This window comes from Bombyx mori, chromosome W (genome assembly GCF_030269925.1).
Source record: "Bombyx mori chromosome W, ASM3026992v2".
Taxonomy (NCBI): Eukaryota; Metazoa; Arthropoda; class Insecta; order Lepidoptera; family Bombycidae; genus Bombyx; species Bombyx mori.
In genome coordinates this window covers 8,994,492-9,002,863 of record NC_085135.1, presented here as the reverse complement: position 1 = coordinate 9,002,863, position 8,372 = coordinate 8,994,492, and the positions used below count along the sequence as shown (strand labels likewise).

The 8,372-nt window shown below is 32.5% G+C and overlaps 1 long non-coding RNA gene across 1 annotated transcript; it reads right to left on the bottom strand.

Moving 5' to 3' along the window:
- Positions 1–3,926: 3,926 nt before the first annotated feature.
- On the bottom strand, positions 3,927–6,311 carry LOC134201671 (uncharacterized). The gene is made up of 3 exons (XR_009977012.1): positions 5,546–6,311; positions 4,424–5,189; positions 3,927–4,076 (listed from the first exon to the last, which is right to left on the bottom strand). It is a non-coding gene; the product is annotated as an uncharacterized LOC134201671 (long non-coding RNA).
- Between the last annotated feature and the right edge of the window lie 2,061 nt (positions 6,312–8,372).

Below are 8,372 nucleotides of genomic sequence, written 5' to 3'. Positions count from 1 at the left end.
GAGACCGATATATTAGTATTCATTATGATATTCGTAATACAGCTTGTATTCGTGTATTGGTAATCCGCCGAATTCTGATATGCTAATACTAATATTCCGTATTCACTTATTCATAATATTAGCCAACTCACATCGGTCGGGTTGTATCTATCCACAGAACACTGTTACTTCTAGCGAAGTATCTATCACACGAAAATATACTGGCATACGCCGTATGTGTCTCGCGGATATCTGTCTGTCACATTCATAACAATACTGCATGCGCTAAGAGTGAGGTATAAACTATATGTTTGAATACTGTGCAATGAAAATAAGTACATATCACTATGAGTTTAAGGGCTATTTTGTATTGCACTTTTAACATGTCAAAGATGCTAGTGGGAATTTTTAAATGCATTACTTTTTAATGTTTGAAAAAATGCACTATTTTGCCTTGAGTAGAATCTTTAGTTGAATCAACAAATGAAGGTTCAAATCATAACATTAAAAAGTAATGCATTTAAAAATTCCCACTAGCATCTTTGACATGTAAAAAGTGTAATACAAAAATACAAAATAGTCCTTAAACTCATAGTGATATGTACTTATTTTCATTGCTCAGTATATAAACATTGTTTATCTCACTCCCTCTTAGCGCATGCAGTATTGTTATGAATGTGATAGACAGATATCCGCGAGACACGTACGGCGTATGCCAGTATATTCTCGTGTGATAGATACTTCGCTAGAAGTAACAGTGTTCTGTGGATAGATACAACCCGACCGATCTGAATTGGCTAATATTATGAATATTAGCATATCAGAATTCGACGGATTACCGATACACGAATACAAGCTGTATTACGAATACCTTAATGAATACTAATATATCGGTCTCACCCTTACGTGTGAGAGGATTTTTTCAAAATCTCGTAAACTCATTTCTCACCGACGCGACGTAGTCTTTCGGTAGAAAAAGTAAAAAAGCTGATGTTTTTATGCACCAATAAGAAATAAATAATATTACTAACTTGTTGTTTAAATTAATGTACAATGTTAACCAAATTCTGATTTAATAATAATATTAATTTTAATGTACATAATATTACTTGTAAAATATTTAGTATGAAGTCAAATTCAACCTAGATACAATATACTATTTATATTATTAATAACTAATTTATGTGTATTATCTATGATTATCAACTTATTTCACGAATACCGTATTAAGTTTAACTCGTTTACCTGTTTTATCGAAGTATATTAAGATATCAGGATATTCACGTATTAGTTAAGGTATTATAATATTACATAATGAATATATTAGTATTCGCTAATATTAACAAATATCGGTATTAACCCATCTTTAGAGCTCACCTACTAGCCACGGTTACGCTGGAATAGCCGCTCCAGGCTACCAGCTTAGGTAGGAAAAAAAAAAAAAAGAACATATATTGCTGACATGTAGTTGTTACAGTATCCACAGACTTTTAATGATTGCTGAAATTGAAGAAGAAACCACTGAAATGCCTTCAACTGTTCCAGATATTTTAGCAAACTCGCTCTTCTACAAGCCTCTTCTTAAATATATAACAAATACCATAGGTGAACTTTAAAGTTATACTATAATGAAGTGAAATTGTGACCTTACTACGGGCTCATAAGGACTCGCATCCAGGGCCGTAAAACAATCTATAAAAAAAAAAGATGGAAAAAGGGCGCGTAAACGTGAAAAAATTTAGGCGCACTGAATTTTAAAATTTGTTTTAAATATTTTTAACATAGTAATTTAGTGTATTGTTTTGTAAAATAATTTCATAGTATATGGTGGATAAGTTTGTATAAATAATTCGCTATGAGGAGAAGCGGGAAAAGGAAAAAAAAGAGGAAGGAAGATGAGAGCGAAACGGACGAAGGGGAAGAAAATTGTTTCTTTTCCAATACTTCGGACTCAGAAAGTTTTACACCAGAAATTGATCCGTATAAACCTTTTCAGGTTGAAAATTATCACAGGAAGTATTCGGATAATTCCAACAAAAATGAATTTATCGTATTTCTTTCTCATATAGTTGATGATCGCACATTCACTGACAAAGACCGCATGTATCTTTCTCAATGTATTCGCAAACACGGCGTCTCAGGTGTTTTACATTTGAGAACAATCAATAAATTTAAAGTTGGTATTACTTTTGACCTGGCCAATAACGCAAATGTTTTCTTACAAAATAAGAAGCTATTAGAAGAGCTTCGGTTAAAAGCAAGCATACCGGCCTCCGATACTGAAATTACTGGAGTGTTAACTTCAGTACCAGTAGGATTATCAAATAAAAAAATTTCAACTTTAATAGGTAGCTCTCGAAATATCATTCAGGTTCGTAGGTTTATGCGTAGGGTCAAGAATGACAACGGGTTAGTCACATTTCAACCAACACAGACAGTGGCAGTGACATTTGCTTCGACACAACTCCCACAGTACGTATACTTGGATTCTTGGCGACATGAGGTATCTCAGTATATTCCCCAAGTAAAACAGTGTCTAAGATGTTTGAAGTATGGTCACATAGCTAAATATTGTAAAAATGCAGAAGTATGCTCAATATGTACGGAAAACCATAACTTTAAATCATGCACAGTGGCAATAATCAATGCCAAATGCGTAAACTGTGGTGGGAACCACGTTGCCATCTCATCTCAATGTCCTATTAAAAAGAAGAAAGTAGAAGAAAATAAAATAAAGTCTAAAACTGTTACCTATGCAAATATATTTGACGAAAAATCTTTTCCACAACTTACGAACAGACATATAGAAACTCAATTACAAAACTTAACTAAGTCCGAAATTTTTATGAATCTTTTAACCAAATCAATTCTTAAAGTAATTAATGACCAAAAAAATGATATACCAATTAACACTGGTTCCATACGTAACATCCTGCTTGAAACTTTCAGTCAAAAAACCTTATTTCCTTCTTAATGGATCATTTAAATATATTACAATGGAACTCACAAAGTATTCTTTGCAATAGATTATATTTAACACATTTCTTATACGAGCAAGATATTCATTTAGCAATTATATGTGAAACTTGGCTTCGTCCAGAAACCGTTTTCAAAATTAAAGGTTTTAACGTTGTTAGACATGATTCAGGCAATAAGCACAATGGAGTGGCCATTTTAATCAAAGATACTATTCAGTACAAGCATTTGCCAACTTTTTCAGACAATGGTCTCCAAAACATATGTGTGACAATTTTTCTTAATAATAAAGAATTAAGTTTAATTAGTTGTTACTGTCCTACTTATAGTTATCCCAGATTCGATAAAACTAAATTAGATAATCTCATAAAATCTATTCCACATCCTTTTATTTTGGCCGGTGATTTCAATGCTCACAATACATCTTGGGGTTGTAATTCAACATTACGTCGTGGTAGAGAGATTTTAGACGTCATCAATGATAATTGTCTAGTTCTGTTGAATGATGGGCAGGTTACTACTGTTGGATCTTCATCATGGCGTCCAAATGCATTAGACCTTACAATAGTTTCTCCAGAACTTGCCATGTCTTGTGAATGGTCTGTACATAACGATCCTCTCGGCAGCTATCATCTTCCAGTATTAATTAAATTCCATTTAACAACTGCAACTGATATCCACAACACACTTCATACAACTCTTCCTGTTTATCCAAATTACAAATGTGTCGATTGGAATTCTTATAAAAATCGTGTAGATGTTGGTCTTCAAAAAATAAATTTCAGCCAATATTCATCTTTAGAAAGTTACGATATATTCTGTAAATTATTGGTCGATTCAGCTCAGGCTTGTAGTGGCGTTTCTCGTAGTAAACAAAATATATCATCTCGTAAAGGTCCTATTCCACGACCTAGACTACCTTGGTGGAATTTGAAATGCTTTGATGCTGTTGTAAAATCTAAAGAGGCATATGTGAAGTTTAAAAATTGTCCATCACAAGAAAATTATATAAACTTTAAAAAACAACAAGCTTTTAAAAAACTTACATTAAAAATAGAAAAACATAACAGTTGGGTCCGTCTTTGTGAATCATTCAATCGCTCAACACCATTGTCTTTGATCTGGAAACATATGAGGAAATTTGGTAAAATTTATAATTCAAAAGGAGAGCAAGATGGTTGGGTTTTGGAATTTCTTGAAAAATACAGTTCTGTTTATCAAAATCAGCTACAAATTGAAAATGTTTTGTCAACTAATAACAACAGTTTTTTATGTGATTCTTTTATTCTCCAAGAGTTGAAATCTGCAATCGCTTCTCGTAAAGATACAGCATTCGGTTTTGATGGTATTCCATACATTTTGTTTAAAAATCTCAGTGATTCTGCTCTGAGAAAAATATTGTTGATTTTGAATGAATTGTGGTTAAATATTGAAATCCCAACAGACTGGAAAATTGACATTTTAGTACCTGTATTAAAACCTCAAAAACCTAAATACAATGCTAATTCTTATCGCCCAATAACTCTCACTTCATGCGTGGGTAAACTTTTTGAACAGTTGTTAAAACAAAGATTGGAATTTTTTGTTGAAAAATATAATTTAATATCTGACAATCAGTATGGTTTTCGTAAAGGTAAATCTGCACATGAAAGCTTCTGTCAATTGCATTTAGATATTTGTAATAGTGTTGTAAATAAAGATTGTCTTGTTGCTGTATTTTTTGATATTTCTGGAGCATTTAACAGTGTTGATATTGATGTCCTCTTCAAAGAACTGTGTGGTTTAGGTATACCTGTCAAAATTGTAAATTGGGTTCATAATTTCTTACTAAATAGAAAGGTTTATGCTAAATATAATGGTAAAATTTATGGTCCTATGTCTTCTTCAACAGGTGTTTGTCAAGGAGGAATATTGTCACCCCTGTTATTTCTTTTGTATATACACAGATTAAATGAAATATTAGGCACTAATATAAAAAACTTACAGTTTGCAGATGATTTAGTAATATACGCTAGTGGGAAAAATATCCAGCAAGTGATTGCTGATATAAATTTAGCTTTAACAAAGTTACATGAATATTTTAGTTACTTAAAACTTGAAGTTAATGCGGCCAAATCAAAAGTTTTGGTTTTTGGTAAACATTCTTCTATTCCTCCCGTAGTATACAACAACTTACCATTGGTTCTGTCGTTAGAGGCTAAGTTTCTTGGTGTTTTATTCACAACTTCATTATCCTGGAATGAATATGTAGAATTAATTATTGCAAGAGCCAATAAAGCTTTGAATATATTAAAGAGTTTGTCAAAAATCAGTTGGGGAGCAGACCCTAAAATACTGCTGATGTTGTACAAATCATTGGTCAGAAGTCATTTTGAATATGGTTTTTTGTGTTTTGGTTCAGTCCATAAACTTGTTGATAAACTTGATAAAATACAAAACAATGCCTTACGCTTAATTACTGGTGCGTTTAAAACCACACCTATTAATGCAATGCAATTAGAGTGTAATTTACCACCAATCAAAATCAGATTAGAGCATCTAAAAGAAAGATTCATTTTAAAAATATATACAAATAAAAACAATACATTACTTAATTATTTGTCATCTGCTTCTTCTACTTTCTTCAATAAATGTCCATTTGTTCTTGAAAATATATCTGGGTTTCTTCAATTTCTTCATGATGCACATATTCAGCGAAATGAATCCCATTTTCCTTGTTATCAAGGTGAATTTGAAAGTAAATACCCTGATATAAATATAGTAATAGATTCTGAATTACATAGAAAAGAACAAGTATATGAAAAATTTTTTTCTTGGCGAGATCATAGATTCATTTATACAGATGGGGCTAAAAATGATATATGCACATCTTTTGCTGTTTATGATAGTGTCCTGAAAGATGGACTTGGATATAAACTTGATAACAACTTGAGCATATATTCTGCTGAAGCTGTTGCAGTTCTGTCTGCATTGCAACATATAGATAAGCATAAAAATACTTGTTCAAAGTGGGTTATTGCCACTGATTGTATGAGCCTATTAAAAAGTCTTGAAAATAATGTAAATAAAACAAATGTAAATTATTTAGTGTATAGTATAAAACAACTTTTGTATTATTTGAATGTAGTTTGTCATGTAAATATTGTACTAGTTTGGGTTCCATCCCACATTGGCATATTGGGCAATGAAAAAGCTGACCATTTAGCAACCATGATAACAAATTATAGTGCGGGTTCTGTCCCATATTTTGAAGTTGGAATTCCTTTCACAGATATTCATAGTTGTCTTAAAAAAAGAATGTGTGATAACTGGAAGAAACATTGGGATCATTCTACTCAAGTCTTATCTAAGGGTACTTGGTACAGTCTTTTGAATTCTGAAGTAAATAAAAGACCTTGGTTTTGTAAAGGAGAATATGTAAATAGAAAGTTTTATTCTATTTTATGTCGTTTGAGGTTTGGTCATTGTCGTCTGAATTACCATCTATATCGTATGAGAATGATTCTCAGTGACTTGTGTGATCGTTGTGGAAATGCTGAACAACAATCTATAAACCATATTCTATTTTCTTGCCCATCCTTTAACATTCAGCGCCTTGTGTTAATGGATGAGTTACAGGACGTTTATGGATCTTCAAATTTGGTACCGCGCTGCATACAAGATCTATTGAAGAATGAGTCTACATACCAGTATATTTGCAAATTTTTTGTAAATACTGGAATAGAATTATAATCTAAATTGGCGATCTGAATTATAAAAAAAAAAAAAAATTCAATTTGACATATGTCAGTATATTTTCAAGGAAAAGATTACAGGACTTGACGTAACAACTAAGAATACTATGGACTGAAAACACTCCCGGATTATGAAAAATGAAAATGTAGAAAATGAAATAACGGAAGACAATACATTGTTACTTAAAAACTTAAGACTAATTTTACGAAAGACGAGGCTGTAAGGACTCAGTCCATTGCCTGCTTGCAAGAGCAAAACATTAAAAAAAAAAAAAAAAAAAAGATGATTGAGCGACTCGTCCTTTTTGGCGGGAAAAGGAGAGCCGCGTATTTCAAATTTTTATTTTTTATTTTAAATTAAATTGTCTTTTTCAAGACAGAGTACTTATAGAAGAGAAAAATGTCTTCAGAGAGTGATGGTGATGAAGACGGGTCTACAAAGTCACCCGTAGACTTGAAAAAGAGGCGATTAGATACTTCTATAAAATCGAACGATTTCGATAAGTATAAACCTTACGCTAAACCAGATTATTAGCGATCCTATCCGGATAACAGTAATAAAGAAGAGTTCCCCGTTTACGTGCAGGGAATTAAACCGGAAGATAAGATCGGTAATAAAAATCCTTTGCAATTGTCAAAAATTTTCAAAAACGTGAAGGACATCAAGGAATGTCGTCAAATTAATGCGGTCAAAATTATGCTGGCTTTCAAACAAGCTGCAGCTGCCAATGATTTTCTGAGTCACGTGAGCTTACGTGACAATAATAAGTCATTCCATTCCATTCCACGAGCTACTGTTAAGCCATTGTTGACGCCCAAATACAGAACAGCTGCTTTTCGGGGAGCGTTTAAATACGCAGCTACGCATTGCTGGAATGATCTCCCACCACCTATTCGTCACATTGTAACAAAGCATGGCTTTATTAATCGTTTAAAATCATTTCTTTTGGACTCACAAAAACTAATCTAATTTATAGTATTTATAGTAACTAATTTAATCCTAGCTTGTGAAAACTTCCTGTTATTAAATTTTTATTTTTTTTATTTTTTTTAAGCTGCCCACAGGTTGTTATTACTGTGTGCTTATTATGTTTTGTATTCGGGTTCACCATTTAATTTGATTTTTGTTTTGTTTTTTTCTTAAATTTTTGGTTTTGTTTTCGGGTTCACCATTTAATTTGATTTTTATTTTGTTTTTTCTTAAATTTTTATAATTTACTAATTTTACTAATTTATATCATATTCTGAGTATGTACACACGTACGGAGTCTTCATTCCCGCAAAGAACCAAAGGGAAACGGGGGTGACTGAAAATCAGCGCTGTTCAATTTATCAACCTTGAACAGCAATAGCTGAGCCACCTCCTTTTGCCTTTTTCTCTTTTTTTTGCTTTTCTTTTTTTTTGTATTTCATTTTATGATGTGAAAGGCAATAAATGATCTTTATTATTATTATTATTATTATTATTATTCCGATAGAGGCACCCGTCACGTGCGGACGTGCTCATCGACCACTCGATCGCCCGGCCTTTGTTCGCCCGGCTTTTGTTAGCCCGGCCATTGTTCGCGCGGCCTGTGTTCGTGGTACATCTGCCGACCAAGTGTTTTTCCTGGAAATTTTTATTTGTTTTGTTTCCTTTTGTTATTTCTGTGTTCGTGGTACATCTGCCGACAAACTGTTTTC